Here is a 25,224-nt window from a genome sequence, read left to right as displayed (position 1 = left end):
CCTCCTAAATCCAGGTCCAGTGCTCTATCCACTGCGCCACCTAGCTGCCCCCGATTCTTTTATATTTTGATGATCTTAAAAAATGAATGAAACAAAAGAAGAAGAGAGAGGAAAGGTAAAGAAAGGTTAGGGAAAATTATCTCATATAATCAGGGTGCATAAATAATCATTTATATAAACAAGGACAAGGACCTGGGAGGGGCCTAACTAACACTTGAACATCACTCTTTTTTGAACTAATCAAAGGAGGGAAGAACCCACATACACATACAAATACAGAAATAAAAATGAAGAATGGCCAAACAAATTATGTCATATGGGTGTATGTAATACTTTTGTGATGTAAAAAATGATGAAGTGAATTATTTTAATGAATAAGCAATTTTTTTAAAAAGCAATAAAATAGATAAACCATTAGTTAATTTGATTATTTTAAATGACAGGGGAAAGCCAGATTAACAGTATCAAAAATGTAAAAGTAGAGGGTAGCTAGGTGGCGCAGTGGATAGAGCACTGGCCCTGGATTCAGGAGGACCTGAGTTCAAATTCAGACTCAGACACTTGACACTTACTAGCTGTGTGACCCTGAGCAAGTCACTTAACCCCAGTTGCCTCTCTCTCTCTCTCTCTCACACACACACACACACACACACAAAATGTAAAAGTAGAATTCACAACAGTTGAAAAGAAAGAAAAGAAATAACATAGTGACACAGGATAAGACTGAAGTGGACTATTAGGGTTATCAACAGCAAGTATTTCAGTTAACGTTCTTGGCTTTTTACTTTTACCAGTAGTATAACACCAACTTCATTATTCTGTTGGATATTTTCATAGTCACATGTTGTCAAAGAAATTCACTTTAAGGTCCAATTAATAGAGTCTGGAATGGAGAATTGTGAACTATGATCTTGTAAATTTTCTATTCACGTGTCTTTGTCAGTATTATAAGACTTCCCCTGAAAGGGGGAAATATGAAATTAATTAGAGCATTGAGTTTGGAGTATCCATCTGTGAGTTGTCATATATGGCCTATAAATGTTAGTCCCTCACTGGGTTCCCAACATCAATGAAATTTCAAGCCCAGTACAAGTGGGGAGAGTGGAAACTAAAGTAAAATTTTATCAAGAAACAAAAATAGAAAAGAAATGTAATTATGCTCACTTCAGAATTAAGGATTCCATAGAGTATTTTCCATCAATTTTCTATTTTAAACCTAATCTCACATTTGTACTTAAATTTAATTAATTGAGGGTAAGTAAATTTATACATGGCTATATATGGAGGTATATATATGTCATATATGTTGCATTATACTTTTATTTTAGCTTTTAAGGTCTAGTTCTAAAGAAGAATGCAAGGTAAAATATATTACTTAATTTTTTTTATCTAGATTTTAATATAGTGAACTCTCAGTGAAGGAACAACCTCTACTAAAAATGGTGGCCAAGTCTTCTGTAAGGTATAGGCTTAGAGAAATTAGGGCACTAAGAGGATAAGTAAATTGTCAAAATGGGTCAGACGTTGAATTTGAACCTATATCTTCCTGACTCTTATGTATTCTCTTTATTCATTATCTTATTATCTCTTCTTTCATTTACATAATGCCTGTTTTAAAGTTATTATTGTGGATAGGTTTATGTTTTTAATGTTTGGCATTCAAAAAAGAAAAGCACAAAGCCAGTTATTTTGAGAAAGATGCATAATTTAGAACTTGTACTCTAGGTAGAAAATATTTTAAAATAACCAACCTAATTTTTCAATTACTTTTAAAAATGTGTAAGATAGTATGAATTTATATGGAAACATTTTTATTTTCTATATGAATTTCAGAAAAGATAGACTAAAATTCAAATAGATTGATTTTTATTTGATTATTCAGCTGTTTGTTTGCCTAAGGGAAATTCCACAAAAGCAGCCAATTCTGAATAAATATTGCCACCATGATCTTAGTTTGCCAGTTCTTTAAATTCCGGTTCAGATATGCATGGTCTCTAGCAAACCATCCCATAGTATGGGGGAATAATGTGTAAAAAGGAAAGTAATGAATTCCATCAATCCAGGGTACATTTGTAGGATACAGTGTTTGCAATCTACTTAATAGTACACTCAGTGGAAAAGAATGTATATGTTCCTGCTGAATTTCATAAGTAAAACAATGTATTGAATATGTAATAGCCTTAGTTAGCCTTTAAATATTTATATCTCTGTATTTTTCGAAGTGAAATCTACAGTCTGCTAGCTGTAGGGGCCAAATTTAATATGGGGAGAGTTAATTGGGTGGCTCACTGTAATATTGGGGTTCAGAAAATAATGAGGGACATCTAGGTCCAAAGTTTCCTCCCTTCCAAACTGCCTTTTTAAATTATTTCTCCCAGGCCAATAAGAAAGGAGATTAACAGCCTCTTTTCTACAAACAAATCAGGTTTTATTAATGGGAATCAAATATATAACAAAGGTGAAATTAATAAAGTCAAGGACAGAGGAATAAGGGAAGAGAAAAATGGATAAGCTCCCTGGCTCTACCAAAGACTGACACAATCCCCAAACTTGCTTCCAGCTCAGCTAATTAAAAGAGCTGGCAGTCCCTCTGCAGTCTGCTCTCTAAAGCTCATGGAGAGGAAAGAAACTCTCCCCTCAGGGAGTGTTCCCTTTTCTATTTTTTCTCTCCTTCCCCTAAAAGGGAGGTCCCATGTCACTCAAGACAGGCCAGGTGTGGCCCATATCCAATCATCCCAAGTAGGCACCTAGCCGGTTTCCCAAACAATACTAGATCATTCAGGTGGGACCCTTGGGTATCTGCCAAATTCCATTGTTTTATCACATAGCATTTATTAACTCCCTACTATGTGCCAGGTGGTGTGCTAAGTGGTGGGCATACAAAGCAAGCCTACCTCAAAAAAGTCTCTCTCCCCCCTCCCCCAACTTCTAGGGACTTACATGCAAATAACTATGTCTAAACAAGATATAAAAGATAAATTGGTTTGTGGGGGGTAGTCACACAGGGGATGCATTATGTTTAAGGAGGACTAGGAAAAGCTTTTTACAGAAGGTAGAATTTTTAATGGGAGCTGAAGGAAGCTAGGAAAGTCAGGAGGAAGAGATAAGTAGGGAGACCTTTTCAGGCATGGCTTAGCACTGTGGCTGACCCTGAGTAAGCTCTTCCAAAATTCTTACTGACTGACAATCATAAGGGATAGCCATTGAAAATGCTCAGAGTCAGGAGATAAAGTGGTGTGTGCAAGGAATAGCAAGGAGAGCAGTGTCATTGAATCACAGATTATGTGGAGGGAAGTAAGATGTAAAAAGATGAGAAAGGTAGGACAGGTCCAGGTTAGGAGTGCCTTTAAAAGACAAACAAAGGATTTTAGATTTGATGCTGGATGTAATGGGGCAACACTGGAGTTTTTTTAATAGGAGTGAGAAGAAGACAGAGGGCAGTGACATGGTGAGACCTACATTTTAGGAAGATCAGTTTGACAACTGAGGTGGATTATAGTTGGGAGAGATTTGAGGCAAGGAGACCAAATAGCAAGGTATTGCAGATGGCAGAGGAAAGGCTGTGACTCTCCCCACTCCCAACAAACCTGTCCACACACTCCAAAAAATAATGCCATAAGATAACTCCTGGAGCGGCATAACCCACATAAGAACAGAGTGAGACTATTTTCCAGTCAAAAACAGCTTAATTAGTCAACTGGGATCACCTGCTGTTTGGGCTGAAAAAGGAGCACAGCATGTGGAGCAGGACCAGCCTCAGGCAGGTGGTGCCTCCAACGCCTCAGAATCTTCAGCTGTTTCTTCTGAAGATCAGCTCATGGACCAATGAGGGGGTCCAGCAGTTGGGGGGAATAACTGTGGTTTCTGCTGGAATAGGGGTGGGGCACCCATGTTCTGAACCAGCAAAGCAAACTTGAGAGGTAGCCACCCAGTGGGGGTGGAGCACAGGCATGCCAAGCATCTGACCATAGAGAATCAGATTTCAATCAGACATCAGCTTCCAGGTCAAAGAGAAAGTGTCTGTGGTTACATACAGTACAGGCCAGGCAGGCTGAGAACAACCCTAATCACCCCCTGTTGCTTGGGACAGTCCATCCTGGAAGCAGCACCACACATTAAGACAGAGTTAAAAGCCAAGAAATAAACAGTGAAGATGAGTAGGCAGAGAAAGCAGCAGACCATCACAAGCTTCTTTGGGGGCAAGGTATACTAGAATACACCCTCAGAAGAAGATAATAACAAAGGCAAAGCTCCAACATCCAAAGCTTCCAAGAAAATTATGAATTGGTCTTAGGCCATGGAAGCACTCAAAAGGGACTATGAAGAGAAAGTAGGAGAGATGGAAAGAAGATTTAGAGAGATGGAAGAAAGAATGGAAAGAGAAATGAGAGCAATGCAGGAGAGTCATGAGAAAAAAAGTCAACAGCTTGAAAAGCCAAATGGAAAAGAAGCTACAAAAGCTCTCTGAAGAAAATTATTGCCTAAGAATTAAGATTGAACAAATGGAAGCTAGTGACTTTATGAGAAAACAAGATACAATAAAGCAAACCCAAATGAATAAAAAATAGAGGGATGGCAGCTAGGTGGCGCAGTGAATAAAGCACTGGCGCTGGATTCAGGAGAATCTGAGTTCAAATCCCCAGACTCAGACACTTGACACTTACTAGCTGTGTGACACTGGGCAAGTCACTTAACCCCAACTGCCTCAGCAACAGTAACAACAAAAACAACAGCAACAAACAGAGGGCAATATGAAATATTTCCTTGGAAAAACAGCTGACTTGGAAAATATATCGAGGAGAGATCATTTGAAAATTATTGGACTACCTGAAAACCATGATCAAAATAAGAGCTTAGACATCATCTTCCAAGAAATTTTCAGGGGAAATTGCCCTGATATACTAGAAGTAGAAGCTAAAATAGAAATTAAAAGAATCCAACAATCACATCCTGAATGAAATCCCCCAAACTTCCAGGAATATTATAGCCAAATTCCAGAGATCCCAGGTCAAGGAGAAAATATTGCAAGCAGCTAGAAAAAAGGAATTCAAATACTGTGGAGCTACAGTAAGAATAACAGAAGATCTAGCAGCATCTACATTAAAGGACCAGAGGGTATGAAATATGATATTCCAGAAGGCATAGGAACTGGGACTACAACCAAAAATCACCTACCCAGCAAAACTGAGTATAATCTTTCAGGGGGAAAATGAGACCAATGAAAAATAGGACTTCCAGGTATCTGTGATGAAAAGACCTGAACTGAATAGAAAATTTGACTTTCAAATATGAGTAGGATAAAGAAAGCATGAGGGACTTTAAAAGGATAAACTATATTCTTACATGAGAAGATAATACTCCCAACTCATAAGAACTTTCTCAGTATTAGCGAAGCTGAAAGGAATTTACTTAGAAGGCACAGGTATGAAATGAACATGAAGAGATGATATCTGTAAAGCATTTATTTTTTGTTTATCCTTGTTTTTTGTGGGGCAGGTTGCGGGGTGGCTTATGTCTGGGGCTGAATTTGGGCTCAGGGCCTCCTGGTTCCAGGATTGGTGCTTTGTCCACTGTATCACCTAGATGACCCATGATGACATCTTTAAAATAAAGTTAAGGGGTAAGAAGAATGCACTGTAAGAAAGGGAAAGGGAAAGGTAGAAGAGGAGTAAAGTAGCGCACATAAAAGAAACAAGAAAAAGCTTATGGAGTAGAGGGGAAGATGGGGAAGGAGTCAGGGAGTGAGTGAGCCTTACTTTCATCAGAATTGGCTCAGAGAAGGAATAACATACACACTCAAGTGCATATAGTAATAGATTTTGCCCTTAGGGAAAGTGGGAGGGGATGGGGAAAAGGGGTGGAGAGGCAAAGGAAGGGTAGGCAGATTGGGGGAGAGGGCAGTAAAAAGCAAAACACTTTCAAGGAGGGATAGGGTGAAAGAAGATAGAAAATAGAGTAAGTATCAAGGGGAGGGAATAGGATGGAGGGTTATACAGGTAGCAATAGTAACTGTGAAAGATGCTATCAGAAGGACATATGAAACATGCAAACCATCAACAGAGGAAGAACTGATAGAATCTGAATACAGATTGATGTATAATTTTATTTGTTAGTTCCTCTTTCTAAAGTTATTTTGTCTGTTTTCTTTCGCACCTTGGCTAATGTGAAGATGTTTTGCATAACTGCACATGTATGACTTATATTGAATTGCTTCATTGTATAGGAAGGGTGGAAGAGGGAGGGAGGAAGAAAATTTAGAACACAAAGTTTTTAAAAATCAATGTGAAAAAAAATTGGTTTTTTTCTTTTCTTACATGTAACTTGGGGAAAATTCTAAATAAAAATTAAAATTAAGAATTATAAAAAATAAAAAAGAATGAGCCATATAGGGGGAATCCACTATTAGCAGACATGACATGGATGGGGATCCAGCAAAGGAGACAGAGAAGGAGTGGTCAGACAGGTGGTAGAAGAACCAGGAGACAGTGATATCCTGAAGACCTAGAGAGTAGAGAATGATTAACAGTTTCTTTTGAAAAGACACCACTAGGGGCAGCTAGGTGGCACAGTGGATAGAGCACTGGCCCTGGAGTCAGGAGGACCTGAGTTCAAATCCGGCCTCAGACACTTGACACATAATAGCTGTGTGACCCTGGGCAAGTCACTTAACCCCGATTGCCTCACCAAAAAAGAAAAAGAAAAGAAAAGACATCACTAAACAAAATGACAATTAACTCAGCGATATTGTTTACTTCCTACTCTATGTAAAGCACTATGAGAGATACTATGGGAAATACAAAGTATAAAACACATTCCCTGACCTCAATAAGAATAAGATCTTATTGAGGTCAATAGAATAATAGAATTTTAGAATAACGTCTTGTTGAATTCAATTTGACAAACATTTAAGTGTTTGCTATGTATAAGACTCTATGATAGGTACTGGTGATATAATGATTAAAAATGGCACAATCCCTATTCTTTAATTCTCCTTGGATTTTGGTGATGCGTTATGATACTAGATTTGATATGATAGAGACAAGGAAAGGACAGAAACAGAGTACCCAAGTAAAATATAAAGAGTGAAAGGAGATTAGGGAAGACTTCATCAAGGAAGTTTCACTAAAGCTGAGACTAAAAGAAAGAAAGGATTTGGGTAAGAAGAGATTAACAGAAAATGCATTTCAGGAATAGATGGTGGCCCCTAAAAGATATTTTGTAGGTATTCTCATCAAGTCCACTTTAGCTCCTGTGTCTAACTTTATGGGTTGCAGGCATCATCAGACTTAGAGTCAGCACTATATCAAGGATCAACATAAATTTAAGGTGTAAATTATCACTTTCAAATGATCTGGGTATCTAACTTGAGCACATAGATAATTAATGAATGACTGATTTCTCTGTAGTTCAGTTTAGCTTTAAAAAAAAAAAAGACCTGTTTTAACCACCTAGACAAGTGCTTACTATATACATATAAAAAAGTGAAAATACCTGTGCCCTCAAGGAGCTTATAGTCTACTAAATAGAAATGTTTCCAAACCATGCTATCTGGTCTTCTTCATCCTTCTCTCACTGGAAATCAGACTTTTCCCTTAGGGCCCTGGGCTCTTGTAAGGGCCTAAAATTCTAGCTGTGATGTCTAAAATCTAATGAGTGGTCACCTTAAATTAGAAGCTTTAGCAAGAGTTTAGCCTTTTAAGTATTTATTAAAGTGCATTAGAAGTTAATGAAGAGGGGCAGCTAGGTGGCGCAGTGGATAGAGCACCAGCCCTGGAGTCAGGAGTAAATCCAGCCTCAGACACTTAACACTTACTAGCTGTGTGACCCTGGGCAAGTCACTTAACCCCAATCGCCTCACTAAAAAAAAAAAAAAAAAAAGAAGAAGAAGAAGTTAATGAAGAGGGGGCAGCTAGGTGGTGCAGTGGATAAAGCACTGGCCCTGGATTCAGCAAGACCTGAGTTCAAATCCTGTCTCAGACACTTGATACTTACTAGCTGTGTGACTCTGGGCAAGTCACTTAACCCTCATTATCCCACATACACATCAAAAAGAAGAAGAAGAAGAAGAAGATGATGATAATGAAGAGAAATTGAGAACAGATTCCTTATAGCATGGGAAATCCTAGTTTAGATCTATTCGGTGTAGCCAAACAGAAAAAACCTTCCTTTCCTAGCAGCCCATGTGAAGTCCCCCACCACTCCAAAGTACAGAAATGAAAGGACCTCGCTCCTAAGTGGCTTCTCCCAGAAGCCTCCTGTGAAACTGGAAACAGGGCTGCCCATACACATAGCTCCAAGCTAATTGTCTGGTAACACTGATTGACAAGACCCATGGGCAGCAGACATCACTTCCAGACACCAATGTCGCATGGTTTCTTTTCAGGCCAGAGCTCACAATGTCCCTCCAAGCAGGGGGTGTCATTCCAGTTCTCACACTCTTATAGGTGAGAACTATATCTACCATAATTATAACTACCATATCTTTCTGAAAACTTGGCATTCATGCCACTTCAAGGCTATTTCCACTACTTTCCCTTTCCCTTTCTTTATGTGTCATCTTCCACAGACAGAGAAATCTTTAGGGTATTCAGAGAGGACTAGCACCTCTGGTGTGAGGGCTTGCTGAGCTCTTTTTGGAGCTGCTCATCTACCTTTGGTATCCACCTTGACCCAGCTCTCACTTGTGGCTGGCTCCAAGATGTTATAGCATATGAGGCAGCCACACACTGGTAGAAATCATCTCAGAAGATGGGTAAACCAGGTTGAGGGTAACTAGTGGACCTCTTGAACCCATCAATGAGCTAGGGGGATGTCTACACCAAGCATGTGAAGACTTCCCTCAGCAGAAAGGGTGGATGAAAATAATTTGTTCCAACTGCTATGAAAGTGCCTGAAGCAGGCACTGTGGAACTCTGAGAACTTGAACTCAGGTCTTCCTGACTCTGGAACAGCTAGGTGGCACAGTGGATAGAGCACTGGGTTTGGAGTCAAGAAGACTCACTTCCCTGAATTCAAATCTGGTCTCAGACACTTAGTAGCTGTGTGATCCTGGACAAGTCACTTAATCCTGTTACCCTCAGTTTCCTCATCTGTAAAATGAGCAAACTACTCCAGTATCTCTGTCAAGAAAACTCCAAAGAGTCAGACACAAGAGAAATGACTGAACAACAACTTCATGACTCTAGGCCATGCACCCTATCCACTGCACTACCTAATAAAATTTGTTGTTTAATTGTGTCCAACTCTCCATGACACCATTTGGGGTTTTCTTGGCAAAGATGCTGGAGTGGTTTACCATTTCCCTCTCCAATTCATTTTACAAATGAGGAAACTAAGGCAAGCAGGGTTAAGTGACTTGTCCAGGGTCACATGGTGAATGTCTGAGACCAGCTTTGAAGTCACAAAGAAGAGTCTTCCTGACTCTATACCTGGCACTCTATCTACTGTGCCATATAGCTGCTTAGTGCATGGTAAGCATTTGCATCCTTTTTCAGCCAAACAGGTTATAATTCCTCATTATCTTATTTTTTCAGGCTACTATTTATTTAATATTATAAGATTATGTTGATAACTGTGTTTGACTAGTTATTTTCTTCTTTAGTTCAGTCGGTTGAGAAATAACATGAGTTAATAGTTTTACAAAACTAGATTTTCTGTAGATGAGCAAAATCAAAACTATTTGCAATTCCTGACTTTTAAGAATTCCAAAATTGTTATATCAACTGATGGATAATTTGAGAATATAGCATTTAGAAGATTAACAGTTGGCCAGGTAGAATTTGAGTCATGTCAAATTCATCTTAAAAGGAACCTGAGTTCAAATTGGGACAGCCTGATGCTAGCCAAAATCAAGATGATTAATGCTTACTTACCTTTACCAAACTTACTCTGCCAGGTGGCTAGATTTTTTTAGAAAAGTTGAAACCTTCAGTATTTAATAATTTTATAACACTTTCTCCTGGTTTTCCTTCCTGTCTGACTAGTCCTTGGAAATCTTAATAATAATGATGATAAAAATAGTCATCATAATAGCTATCATTTATATAGCACTTTATGGTCTCCAAAGCACTTTACAAAAAATGTCATTTTGTCTTCACAAGAACTCCATGAGCTAGGTGTTATTGTTATCCCCATTTTATAAATGAGGAAACTGAGGCACACTTGCCCAGGGTCACATCACATAGCTAGTAATTATCTGAGATTGGATTTGACCTCAGGTCTTCCTGCCTCTGAATTCAGTGCTCTATCCACTATACCACCTAGCTGCCTATACACTGTGGTACAGTCAAAGGGGTGCTAGATTTGGACCTTCTTTTGAATCCTGTCTCTGCCAGTTACTTAAGGTGTGACATACCTGGGCCTCAGCTTATTTATTTGTAAAATAAACTGGTGGAACTAAATGGCCTCTAAAGTTCCTTCCACCTCAACTTATGATTCTATAATCGATGTTGAAGATAGTTGAAAATGTGAATTTCAGGGAGCTCAATTGGGAGGAACAGAATACTTGAAGGAGAATATTATACAAATTTGGTTGGACTCAGAATACCAAACTAAAGCATTTCTATTTTATCCTGTAGGCAATATGGAATCTCTGAAGGCTTTTAAGCTGGGGAATCATATGTATATCCAGACCTCTGGACGTTAGGAAAGTTTTTTGGGTAGACATATGAAGGCTGGATTGAAGAGAGCAGACATTGAAGGCAGGGAGACCAGTAGCCAGGTGAGATGTAATGAGGGCCTAAACAAAGAAAATCATCATGAATGAATGAAGTATTTATTAAAAGCTCACTGTATGGAAAAAAATTAAAGGTTACTGTATACAAAACACTATGTTAAGCTCTGGAGACAGAAATAGAAAAGTAAGGCAATCCCTGCTCACATTCTAATGAGGAAGACAACACATGTGGAAGGTTTCCGGTGAAAGTCAGATGGAAAGGTCTCATGGTCCCCAAGATCCTTAGGGTGCAGCAACAAAGCAGATATTAGTGCCTCCTCTTTAATGTCATTTCCACTGATAAAAATAATTTTCATTTTTTATTTTGAGCTATTTGATAGCTCTAAGGACTTTGGTGCCAAGAACTTCTTTTCTCTGTCTACAATTGATAAGGCTTTAGTGTCTCTATTAGTTGCCAGCTGCATCTCCATAGGGGTTACTTCCCAGGATGATGACTGTGGGCATTGATTGGAAGCATTGTTATTCCCAAGGCTCTTGGGATCAGTTTGCAGAACTTTCTTCTTTGAGACTTAAGGGGAGATGATTGTCAAGGTGGTGATGGTGGTCTAACTTGCTTGGCACATCCTGCCACCTACCTCTCCCTCAGGATACCCTGCTACTTCAGTTAGGCTGGTGTACCTGCCTTTCGAGTGATGTTTGGTGGAGAGAGCAGATCAGTGTTTTGCTGAATGGTGGTCATGAGGAATACTGGGCTGGAAGTGGAGACAGTGGTCTGAGAAAAGGGTACAGCCTCTCTCAGGGCTCTTGTGCAGATCTGCCTGTTGATGGCACTTGGTCAATAGTTGTCACTATCTCAGTACAGTGGAAAGGAGGTTGGACATGGACTTAAGTAGACACAGGTTCTAAGCCTGCTTCCCATGGATTGCAAAGAAATCATTTTAAATCATCAATTTTCTATCCTACTTATTATATTAACTATTGCAAACCTTTTCGCCACTGTTCAATCTTCCTATGGCATTCCTCTCAACTGAGGACCTTGATTCATAATCCACTAAATTTAAAAAAAACTGAGGCCATTCAGTAGGAATTCCCTTGTCTTGCATCATTCAGACATCTTCCCCTACTATCTTCTTCACCCCTATCTCCTATGAAGAAGTCATTCTTCTCCTTTCTCTCTACGTGCAGACTTGATCCCAGCATATTGGTCCTACTGTCATCACTACTCTATGTAGATGATTTCCACATCTATGTATCCAGACCTAATCTCTCTCTCTCTCTCTCTCTCGCTCACTCGCTTGCTTGCTCCATTTCCATGTTAAATGTCTTTTGGACCTCTTGAATTAAACATCATCTCATAGACATGTAAAATGCAACATGCCCAAAACAGAACTCATTACCGCCCCCAAACAACAACAACAACAACAACAACAACTCTCCTCTCTTCCCAGCTACTGTTCTTTTGAGGGACAACTATGCTCATAGTCACCAAGACTCATAACTTCTTTGTCATTCTTGACTCCTCACTTGTACCCACCTCATTTATCCATTCTGGTCAGACTTTATTGTTCTAATCTTCATATCTGAGAGGACAGCTAGGTGGCACAGTGGATAAAGCACCAACCCTGGATTCAAGAGGACCTGAGTTCAAATCTGGCCTCAGACACTTGACACTTACTAGGTGTGTGACCCTGGGCAAGTCACTTAACCATCATTGCCCTGCAAAACAAACAACAATCTTCATATCTGTCTCATAGGTCCCATTTCTCTTCACTCACACAACTACCAACCTTGTGCAGGCCTTTTTCACCTCCCATGTGAACTATTACAGTACCCTGGATCGGTTTCCCTGCTTAAAGTCTCTCCTCAATCTAATCCATCCTTCAACTCGGCTGTCAAAATTATTTTCCTTAAGTGCCGAACAGACCATGTCACTCCTCTACTGAACAAACTCTAGTGGTTTTCTGTTACATACTTCATGATCAAATATAAAATTCTCTCTTTGTCTTTTATAGCCCTTCACAACCTGTCCCATTCCTACCTTTACTTTCTTTTTACACCTTCCTTACCTCCACACCATCTACAATCCTGCTATACTGACTGACATGTTCATAGTTTTGTTCAGTACTCACATATGTCACTTCATAGCCTAACTCCATGCCTTTTCACTGGCCGATTTCCATGCCTGGAATAATCTCTCTACTTACCTTTAACTCCTAGTTTCCCTGGTTTCCTTCAAGACTCCACAGATTCACCTTCTGTAGGAGGCTTTTTACAATCTTCTATTCCCCCGCAAATATATCTCGTACATACCTAGTTATTTGCCTGGCATCTCCTCCATTAGAATATGAACTCCTTGTGGGCAGTGTCCATATTTTGCCCTTTTTTGGTATCCCCAACATTTATTAAGCATCTTTTATATACCAGGCAAGATGGTAAAGTTATGGTCCACTCTGGAATATCACTTATGGAGGTCTGCCTATTCCTTATTAATAGTCATCAAAAATGTCCTTAAGCATGAATGGAGATGATTCTGATAAAAATTTTATATAGATGAGAAGATAGGTATAATGAGTCGGTAGTCATCAATGGTCATTTGTTCATCTATTTTCAGTACTAATATAATCTAAAATACTTTCCACCATTTTGCTGTCTTCTCTTTTAAATGCCTTGTTAATTCTTTTTTTAAAAAACATTACCATATTAGTCATTTAATATAAAAAGACTTAAGTTAAAAAAAAAAAGAAGAAAATGCAAAGTAGCATGCTTCAGTCTGTGTTCATTCAATATCAGTTCTTTTGTGGAGGTGGATAGTATGCTTCATCATTAGTCCTCTGGGATTGTCTTAGATCATTGTATTACTGAGAATAGTTAAGTCATTCATAATTGCTCACAGAACACTAAAGCTGTCACTGTGCACAGTGTTCTCCTGGTTCTGCTCACTATACATCAGTTCATATTAGTCTTTCCAGGTTTTTTCAAAATCATCCTGCCCATCATTTCCCATAGCACAATAATATTCCACCACAATCACACATCACAGCCTTTTCAGTCATTCACAAAACTGATGGGCATTCCCTCAATCTCCAATTCTTAGCCACCACAAAGAGTTGCCATAAATGTTTTTTGTACAATTATTTTCCTTTTATCTCTTTCACAGTTACTATTTTTAACTGTTTCCCTCCATCCTATTCCCTTCCCCATGATATTTACTCTATTATCTATCTTCTTTCACCCTATTCCTCCTCAAAAGGGATTTGCTTCTGACTGCCCCCCATCTGCCTTTCCTTCTTTCACCCCTCCCTTCTTATCTCCTTCCCCTTCTACTTCCCTGAAGGGTTAGATAGATTACTCCACCCAATTAAGTGTGTATGGTAATCCCTCCTTGAGCCAACTATGATGAGATTAAGTTCTTTGATCCAGTTCTGATGAATGTGAGGTTCATTCAGTGCCCCACTCCTCCCTCATCTCTCCCCCTACTCCATAAGCCCTTTCTAATTTCTTTCATGTGGTATTTCACCCCCATTCTACTTCTCCCCTTCCCCTTCCCCTTCCCCCAGTGTAGTCCTCTCACCCCTCAGTTTTACCCTAAAGATGTCATTATGGGGTAGCTAGGTGACACAGTGGACAAAGCACCCACCCTGGACTCAGGAGGACACGAGCCCAAATCCAGCCCCAGTCACAAGACATTCACCCACTGCTCATCCCCAGGCATGTCACCCAACTCCGAGCACCCCACCCAAAAAAAAAAAAGAAAAAAGAAACAAAAAAATTGCTTTACAAATATCATCCTTTCATAATCAATTCCCATCTGTGCCCTCTGTCTAAATTTATTTCTATCATCTGCCCTAATACTGAGAAAGTTCTTATAAATTAGTCATATCATCTTAGGAATGTAAGCAGTTAAACCTTTTAACATCCTTCTTAATGTCTTTTTTCCTGTTTACCTTTTTATGCTTCTCTAGGGTCTTGTATTTGAAAGTCAAATTTTCCATTCAGTTCAGATCTTTTCATCATGAATACCTGAAATTCCCCCTTTTCATTGAAATCCTATTTTTTCCCCTGAAAGATTATATGAAGTTTTGCTGGGTGGGTGATTTTTTATTGTAATCCTAATTCCTTTGCCCTCTGGAATATCATAGCTCATGCCCTCTGATCCTTTAATGTAGAAGTTGCTGGATCTTGTGCTATCCCGACTGTGGCTTCACAGTACTTGAATTGTTTCTTTCTGGCTTCTTGCAATATTTTCTCCTTGACCTGGGAGCTCTGGAATTTGGCTATGATATTCCTGGAAGTTTTCCTTTTGGGATCTCTTTCAGGAGGTGATTGGTGAATTCTTTCAATTTCTATTTTACCTTCTGCTTCTAGAATATCAGGGCAGTTTTCCCTGACAATTTCCTGGAAGAATGTCTAAGCTCTTATTTTGATCATGATTTTCAGGTAGTCCAGTAATTTTCAAATTATCTCTCCTGGATCTGTTTTCCAGTCAGCTGTTTTTCCAAGGAGATATTTCACATTGCCTTCTATTTTTTTATTCATTTGGATTTACTTTATTGTGTCTTGATTTCTCATAAAGTCATTTGCTTCTATTTGTTCAATTCTAATTTTTAAGCAATCATTTTCTTCAGAGAGCTTTTGTACCTCCTTTTCCATTTGGCAAATTTGGCTTTTCAAGCTGTTGGCTTTTATTTCTATGACCCTCCTTCATCACTCTCATTTCTCTTTCCATTTTTTGCTCTACCTCTCTTACTTTTCCCTCTACTTCTCTTAATTTATCTTCAAAGTCCTTTTTGAGTATTCCTATGGCCTGAGACCAATTCATATTTTTCTTGGAAGCTTTGGATATAGGAGCCCTGACATTGCTATCCTCTTCTGAGGGTGTACCTTGATCTTCCTTGTCACTAAAGAAATTTTCTATGGTCCTCATCTTTCTCTGTCTGCTCATTGTGACAGTCTTTTACTTGAGTTCCAGGATGTACTGTTCCAAGCTTCAGAGGGTCTAAGGTGGTGTTTAAGGAAGGGCAGGTTCTTTACTCACCTGTTCTCTGGTCTATGGACCAACTTGCTAATTAACCAGGCAGCAAAACTTTGTATGCTGTGGTTGTCAGCTCCAACGGGCCTGTTCCCCTTTACCACCTGGGCCACTACTACTCAAACCTACTTCATGGTTCCCACCAGGGTTGAAACACCCAAGTTCTGCCTCAGCACCAGCAGAGACCCCTGTAATATCCCCCCAGCCAACCATTCAGCCCTCTCACTACACCATGAGCTTAGTTCCAAATGACACTGGTGCTGCAGCTGATTCAGAGGCTCCAGAAGTCTCTTTCTCTGGCCAGGTCTGCCTGGGACTGGATCTGTGTCAGCATGATCTCAGGGTTGGGCTCCTCCTGCCCCAGCACAGCAGCCCCCTCCCCCCCGCCCGCTGACCTTCTATGCCATCTTTAGCTGGAAAATAATCTCAGCCCATTCTTTTGTAGGTTCTGCTGCAACAGGAATTGTCCTATGGCATTATTTGGAGGTTTTTTTGAACAATCATGTCATGAGTTCCGGGAGCTTACTGCCTTTCCTCCACCATCACAGTTGTGTCGCCTTAAACATGGATCTCCTCCATGTACATTGATTAAATCTGACTGTTTTTCCCATCTCTTCTTTTTAGTTCCAATTTTAATTCTCCTGTAGGCACATCCAGGACAACTATATTAAGAATTTGGGGCTCTACTGTCCTTTATGGCAAAAACTGTCAAAATCTTTGAAGATCCTTTCCATTTTTTCTTCTTATAGTTTTCCTTCAATTTTCATATTTCAAGGTCCTTTTAGAATGATTTGCCACAATTTTGTCTTTTTCCACGCTTTCTTTAAACTATTTTTAACCTCCATCGTTTCTCTCTGCTTTTATGAAACAATACTCTTCCATCATTCTTCTCATTGAATGTTGATGTTCTGATGAGCAGGAGGAGTTCAGAGAAACCTGGGGGTCCTTGTGTGGGCTGATGATGAGTGAGATGAGCAGAACCAGAAGAACATTGTACACAGTATCATCAACATTGAGTGTTGATCTACTGTGATGGACTATATTCTTCTCACCAATGCAGTGGTACTGAAGAGTTCCAGGGAACTCCTGATAGAAGAGAATCTCCAAATCCAGGGGGAAAAAAAAAGAACTAGAACTATGGAGTATAGATGCTGAATGAACCATACTATTTCTTTTGTTTTTGGTGCTGTTGTTTTTCTATTTTGAGGTTTTTCGTCATTGCTCTGATTTTTCTCTTATAACATGACTAATGCAGAAATATGTTTAATGTTATTATGTGTGTGTATATATATATATATATGTATATGTATATATGTGTGTGTATATATATATATATATATAAAACCTATATCAGATTACCTGCTGTCTAGGGGAGGGGGGGAGGGAGGGGAGGGAAGGAGAAAAATCTGAAATTGGAAAGTTTGTATAAACAAAAGTTGAGAACTATCTTTACATGTAATGGGAAAAAAATAAAGTACTTTATTAATAAAAAAACAAACAAAAAAAGAAATATTACCTGTTTTTATTCTAAACCAGTGTTTCCTTTAGCCACTCTTTTCCCCTGCTTGGCAAAGGAAATCAAGTAGTTGATGACTGAGGCACTTTTAAGGGTCTTTTGTTTATTTTCTTATGACCATTGATTTACATAATTTAAATTTGTTTGTAAAATTATTAAAACCAATGTGAATATTTTTACTATCCATTATTCAATTTTCAATAACCTCTTTAAATAGGTCAAGACTGAGTGCTTTAAACTCTCTGCCACATCTTTTCCTCGTTATTATTCTTCCTTCTAACTTGATACTACTAATTCTTTACTACAGCAGTTGCTGGTTACATTGTTCACAGACAGTTAAATGGGGAAAAATTCCTTGTCAATAATGAGACTTTTCCTGTATGTTAGTTTTGTTATGCTATTCAGTACCTTTTATTTCCAGTGCTTATTGATTATTTAACAAAGGAAGGATTCCTGAAGTAAAGGCATGTGGCTTTCTCAATCCTTCTTCTTGAACCATATTTTCTTATAAATGTCTCTCTTTCCTTACCAATTCCCACCTTTGCATTTAAATGACTTAAATATATGTTGATTTAATTTGGTGTGTCATACAATTTTTTAGTCTCTACATCTTTATTTTCAGCCATAAGTGCTGCTTCATTAGCTGAAATTTTTTTCATAGTGATCTTTTTGCAAATGTGATGAGTCTTTCATTATGAGATCACCAGAAGACGTCCAATTAGATAGCATCTTTACCTTCCTTATTAAAATATTTGTTTAACATGATAAATTAGGAGGAGCTTTCAAGTCAACATTTGCTATATAGAATTTAACAATTATTATGAACCACCAGCCTTTAGTTACATAATATTCATTGAACACATATAACTTTTGATTAAAAATACAAATAATGACTTATTTAATTATTACACTTCATCCATTTCTGATATAAGTACAAATAAAAATTACTAATTATTTTATATCATAATTATAAATTTCTTCAACTTGATTAAGAATCTCAGTCAAAATAACTTAGAAGTTTAAAAATTATAGTTTGAAACAAATTTTGAGAATTAAAATCAGAAAATGTATATATATGGCTTATGGAACATTAGAATAGAGGCAGGTAGGTTGTACAATAGGGGCAGCTGGGTGGCACAGTGGATAGAGTGTTGGGCCTTGAGTCAGGTAGACTTGAGTTCAAATCTGGCCTCAGATAGTTACTAGCTGTGTGACCCTGGGAAAATCATTTAACCTCTGCCTGCCATCATTTTCTTATCTGTAAAATGATCCAGTATCTTTCCCAAGAAAACCCCAAATAGGGTCACAGATAGTTGGACATGACTGAAAACAACTGAATAACTACAATAACTTGGAGTTGTAGGTAGAATGCTGGACCTGTAGTCAGGAAGAACCGAATTCATATCTGGCAAACACTTTCTAGCTGCGTGACCCTGGGTAAATCATTTAACCTCTGCCTCACTGTTTTCTCATCTTTAAAGTGGAGATTATAAGTATCTATCCCTGAAGTTTGTTGTGAGGATAAAATGAGATATTTTAAAGTGCTTTGCAAACCCTAAAGTGATATATAAATATTAATTATAATCATTATTGTTATTATTAGTTTACCCATAAAATATAAGTAAAACCTCTCCTTTATTGTATTTCTTATAGATACTATGAAGTTTTGTAAATTTTTATATTAATTGTATAAACATGTTATATTACTTTCTATAATTTTCAAAACTCTGAGCCCATTGATCAAAGTATTAATTTGTAGGAACTCCCCTCCCAACCCATCTACCCCCCCCAAAAAAATTAAGGAAACATTTACTAAGATTTTGTACTATTAGGGGCAGCTAGGTGGCACAGTGGATAAAGCATTGGCCCTGGATTCAGGATGATCTGAGTTCAAATGTGACCTCAAACAATAGACACTTACTGACTGTGTGAGTAGAGCCCAACCCCGAGATCATGCTGACACAGACCCTGAAGAAGTCATTTAACCCTCATTGCCCCACAAAAACAACAATCAAAAAAGATTTTATACTATTCAAAACTGGAATGTGCAGCATCAAACAGTTATAAGTTATCCCTCACTGGCAGTCTTCTAACAAGGGCTAGATGACCACTCACTGGATATTTTTTTTTTGGTTTTGTTTTTGTTTTTGTTTTTTAGTGAGGCAATTGGGGTTAAGTGACTTTCCCAGGGTCACACAGCTAGTAAGTGTTAAGTGTCTGAGGCCGGATTTGAACTCAGGTACTCCTGACTCCAGGGCCGGTGCTCTATCCACTGTGCCACCTAGCTGCCCCTCGCACTGGATATTTTTTAAACAACATTCTTATTCAGATTGAGATTGAATTGAACTGCATAATTCCTAAGTCCCTTTTCAACTCTTACTAGTCTCTGTGTCTATATAATAGAATAATAGTTTATGTTTTTATCATTTAAATTTCAGTCTTTGGAACTTCTCAACTTTTAGGCCATATGATCCCATTCATTGGTTCTCTCAACTTCAGAACTCTACTCTTTCACAATCTAGAATATCTGTAAGATTTCATATGACTTTCTTTTTTTATCGAAAATTCTAAGAGCAGACACTTCCTCCCAAAGTTTCATTTGTAAGAATAGCTAAGATTGGGGGCAGCTAGGTGGCGCAGAGCACCAGCCCTGGATTCAAGAGGACCTGAGTTCAAATCCGGCCTCAGACCCTTGATACTTAGTAGCTGTGTGACCCTGGACAAGTCACTTAACCCCAGTTGCTTCAACAAAAAACAAAAAAACAAGAATAGCTTAAGATTTATATAATATTTAACCTTGTGCCAAATACTTTATAATTATTGTCTCATTTTATCCTCACAACATTCCTGGGAGGTAGATGCTATTATTATCTCAATTTTACAGATGAGGAAACTGAGGCAAACAGGGTGAAGTTACTTGCCCGGGGTCATATAGCTGGTGTCTGAAACTAGATTTGCACTGATCTCTTCCTGACTCCAGGTCCAGGACTCTATCCACTGTGTCATCTAGTTACCACCTGCAACAACCAATTTCTCCTTTTTTGTCAAATCAGTTAAGTCAAATTTGTTTGAAGGGGACAAGGGTTTTGGACATGAGATTGGACTGAGAGGCTATTGCAATAGGCCAGATGGGTAATGATGAGGATATGTAATAGGATTGTGGCAATGGAAAGAAAAAGGAGAGGAAAGATAAATATAACAGAGGGAGAGCTGACAGAATTTGTAGCTGGTTGCTATTAGAGATAAAGAATAGGGAAAAACCAAAAATAAGACTTAGATTTTGCACATAGATAACTACTGGTTCCACTGACAGAAAATGGGAGATGAGCATCTATGTAGGCTTTGGATGTAAAATTAATAATGGACTCACAGCTCCCTCATGAGTTGAATTTTTGCTTTGCTTTTGGCCTTATGCTTTTATCATTTTGAGGCTGAGTCAGATGAGCTGGAGTTGAGTCTGAGCTTGCTAGGTATGAGCTGGTCATTTCACTTTCTAAGACTTAATTTACAAATGACAAAATCAGAATTATAATGCTTTCATTGTCACCACATTCTGCTGTGGTGGAAAAAGTACTTTGTAAAATGTCAAGTGCTAGATACATGGGAGTTACAAGTTCTCCGTTTTGGCATTGACTTACACTTTGTTATTTCTCTTGTAGTACTAAACAGAAAGAATGAATAATATAACCTTCACAGATGCTGACCTTATGTCTAGAATACAGAAACAGGTTTTGATGTCCTTCAACATAAGGACTAATTCCTGAAAAGTTAAAATATCCTTATTAAATGCTCATTAACCTAAATTTAAAAATTTGATATTAAAAAAAATTAGAATAGAAGTTGAAGCCAGGGAAGTAGTGCTGGTAGGGCATTATGTGTTACTTAAATTCTTCATCTTTTCCCTCATTTTGCTTCCAATTCCTCCTACAAACAACTGAATAATTCAGTGATTCAAAGATTTTGTTAGTATATTTAGCATATATTTCAGATTCTGTGGTATTCATAAATGTATGTATACTTTTATGTTTTATGTTGTGTAGTATTATGTTTAGTATAATTCATTAGACAGTTGAATTGTGGTAATTGGGAAATTGTATCACTTAGTGACCAATTTTTTGTTAAGGAACCCTTCTTTAAACTTAGCTAGGTTGGTCCTTGGATTGTAGACCATCTAAAAGCACACTTGAATCTTCTCCAGTTTGGTAGGAACTATTCCTCTAAGAATTCCAGTTCGTCTCCATGCCATGATGGATTATAAATTTAACAAATACATTTGGTTCAACTGAGCCAACTAAATCCTATTCAGATTTATGTAATCTAATCTCATTTGGACTTTTGATCAAGTAAGGCAATTATTTTGTTGTTTGTTGTTGTTCATTGAGTCAGTCACTTCTGACTCCCCTTGAAACCATGAACCATAGCACAACAGGCCCTTTTACCCTACACTATATTTCAAAGTCTGTCCAGCTTCATGTTCATTGTTTCCATGATACTATCTATCCATCGCATCCTCTGTTATCCCCTTCTCCTTTTGCCTTCAATCTTTCCCAACATCAGGTTCCTTTCCAATGACTCCCATTTTCTCATTCTATAGCCTAAGTATTTAAGCTTCAGCTTCAGTATTTGACCTTCCAGTGAATAACCTGAATTGTTTCTTTAAGAATTAACTGATTTGGGGCAGCTAGGTGGTGCAGTGGATAGAGAGCACCAGCCCTGGATTCAGGAGGACCTGAGTTCAAATCCGGCCTCAGACACTTATCACTTATTAGCTGTGTGACCCTGGGCAAGTCACTTAACCCCAACTGTCCTGCCAAAAAAAAAAAAGAATTAACTGATTTGATCTCTTTGCTGTCCAAAGGATTCTGAAAAGTCTCATCCAGCACCACAGTGTGGTGCTCAGCTTTCATTATAGTTCAACTCTCACAACTATACATTGCTACTGGGAAAACCATAGATTTGACCACAAGTTGATGTCTGATTTTTAGTATGCTATTTTTAATTTCATTGCTTCAGTCACTATCCGCAATGATATTTGAGCCCAAGAATATAAAATATGACAGTGCTTTCATTTCTTCTCCTTCTCTTTGCCAGGACATGATAGGATCAGTTGGCAAGATATTAGGTTTGGGTTTTTCGGCCGGGGGGGTTGGTGAGGCAATGAAGGTTAAGTGACTTGCCCAGGGTCACACAGCTAGTTAAGTGTTAAGTGTTAAGTGTCTGAGGTCGGATTTGAACTCAGGTCCTCCTGAATCCAGGGCCGGTGCTCTATCCACTGTGCCACCTAGCTGCCCCTCCATAATACTGCTTTATCTTGGTTGTCTACCTACTTCTGACTTTTCTTAGTCTCCTTTGCTGATTGATCATTTATGTCATGACCACTAAGTGTGGTTGTACCCCAGAGCTATGTGCTAAGTCTACTTCAATTCTTTCTACCCTCTCACTTGGTGACATCTACCCCATTGATTTAATTATCATTTCCATACAGATGACTCCTAAATCTATATATCTAAACTTATTCTCCGTTCTAAGCTCCACTTGGGCATGTATTATTATTGTCTAGTGGATTTTTTTAATTAAATTTTTTTCAATTATCGTGCATTTATTTTTTTCTCTTTCCTCTTCCAACTCTATCCCCATCCTGCCCCAAGGGGTGGGGAAAAGAAAGAGAAGAAAAACTAAATATACACAGTTAGGAAATTAGCATATTTGACATGTCCAAAAATGTCTCATTCTGCATATTTACTCTTCTCACCTCTTTGTCAGAGAAATGTATAGCATTCTGCATCATTGATCCTCCACGATCATGTTTGATCACTGCATTGATCAGAGTTCTTATATCTTTCATAATTGTTCTTTTCACAGTGTTATTATAGAATAATTTGTTCTCCTGGTTCTTCTCACTTCACTCTGTATTATTTCATACAAGTAATCCCAGGTTTCTCTGAAACTACTTCTTTTATCATTTCTTACAGCACTATAGTGTTTCATTATATTCGTATGCCATAATTTGTTCAGCCATTTCCCACTTGGACATCTCCTTAGTTTCCTACTGGATATTTTAACTGTTATGTCCCATAGGTATCAAAATTTTTAACATTTCTCTTCCCCCACTCCTATATTACTTTTCTTCTCACCTTTCCCACTTTGAAATATCTCCCAGAAGAACAATTTGAAGTGTTCAATAAGCAATTGGTGATATTGCACTGTGGATAAGACTGAGGTTAGCTACATAGTCCTGTGACTCATCTGCATAGAGGCCATAGTTAAATCCATGGGAGCTGATAAAATTACCAAAAGTGGAGGGAGAAGACAATTCAGGACAGAACCTTGAAGAATGTCCACAATTAGGGGCAAAATCTGGATAGTGATAGCAAATAAAAAGAAACTATTAGGTGGAAATTGAACCATGAAAGAACAGTTTCACATATCCCATAGATAAGAGAACATCAGAATATCAAATGTAACCAATGGGTCATATAGGAAAGTGACATCAAAGCATGCTATCCACCTCCAAAGAAAGAACTGATATTGATTGAACACATACTGAAACATGCTGTTTTTCACTTGCTTACTTTCATTGTTTTTCTGTTATTCAAGTCTGATTATAGAAAATGACTAATATGGTAATGTTTTACATAATTGCACATGCATAACCTATATCTGATTGCTTATTGCCTCAGGGAGAGGAGAGGGGAAGGAGGGAAGGAGGGATAGAATTTGGAACTCAAAACTTTAAATAAAAATATTTATTTTTAAAAATCAACTTCACAAGTATAAAAGGTGATATCACAATAGAGGGTAATTCCTTTGAACATACAAAAAATGGGTTTTTAAAGTTCAACTGTTTATGTATAAAAACATACACATATGTACATCTCTTGATTAGAACATTACTCTAATATTGTCCACTAGAATATATATTATTATATCTAAATATGCCTGCTTATGACCCCTTTTAGATGTAACTACCTTATTATCATGTAATTTCACTAAAAATGTTTATAAATCCCATTGACATCATTATAACCAACATTTAATGTGGTCAAGAATGTCCCTGTTTATTCAGAAGAATTGATCCTACTTAATGAATAATGACAGAATTACTATTTATATTTAATAATTTGTCGAAGGAAACATAAATCACAATAAAAAGGAAAATATTTTAAACCATAAATTCCTACGTAACAAGTAAATTAGAATGAGTTTGTAAAATCCCTTGAAAGCTCTAAAATAGCTGACTCCATTATGATTTAAAGAAACAGTAAAAAACTTAATATGCTGGGGCTGCTAGTTGGTGCAGTGGATAAAACACTAGCCCTGGATTCAGGAGGACTTGAGTTCAAATCTGGCCTCAGACACTTGATACTTACTGGCTGTGTGACCTTGGGCAAATCACTTAACCCCCATTGGCCTACCAAAAATAAAATAAATTAAAATAACTATTTAAAAAAAAATAAATTCTAAAAAAACACCTTAATATGCTGCTTGCATGTCAAATGCTTATAAATGGGAAGTTATTTTTTAATTTTTTTCAGTCTTTTGCTATTTTAAAATATCTTCAAATGGTATAAAGTAAACTTTGAAAAGCTATAATCATAGTATTTCTGAGATGTGAATTTTTGTTTAAATTCATATATGACCCATTATTGTTCACACAAAACAAAGAATTGTGTGTTTCCCCCCAAACTTATTAAAATCATATGTTTTCAGCATAAATTTTATAAACTGAACCCCCCCAAAGCCCAAAATCATTCAGGACAAAATATACCATGTATATTTTAGCAGAATGCTTGGGACATAGAAGGCACTTAATAAATATTTATTGATTGACTGATTAGAAGTTTGGTATGCTTTCTCGAAACCACTATTAACAAAGCACAGAAATAAAGTGAGAGTATAAATGTTCTCTTATGCCAAATATTCAGAAAATTATATAAAATCATATTGTTAAGTCTTGGCTTTCAGGAAGGTGGTTCTTTATATTGATTTGAAGATCAAAATGAT

The 25,224-nt window shown here is 37.7% G+C and overlaps 1 protein-coding gene across 6 annotated transcripts in view; it reads left to right on the top strand.

The window, feature by feature from the left end:
* The window catches only part of NBEA (neurobeachin), a 764,716-nt gene that overhangs the window by 454,473 nt on the left and 285,019 nt on the right, over positions 1–25,224 (top strand). The window lies entirely within an intron of this gene.

Source organism: Dromiciops gliroides, chromosome 3 (assembly GCF_019393635.1).
Source record: "Dromiciops gliroides isolate mDroGli1 chromosome 3, mDroGli1.pri, whole genome shotgun sequence".
NCBI lineage: Eukaryota > Metazoa > Chordata > Mammalia > Microbiotheria > Microbiotheriidae > Dromiciops > Dromiciops gliroides.
The sequence above is the reverse complement of the archived record's forward strand: the minus strand, read 5'-3'. Positions and strand labels throughout refer to the sequence as shown.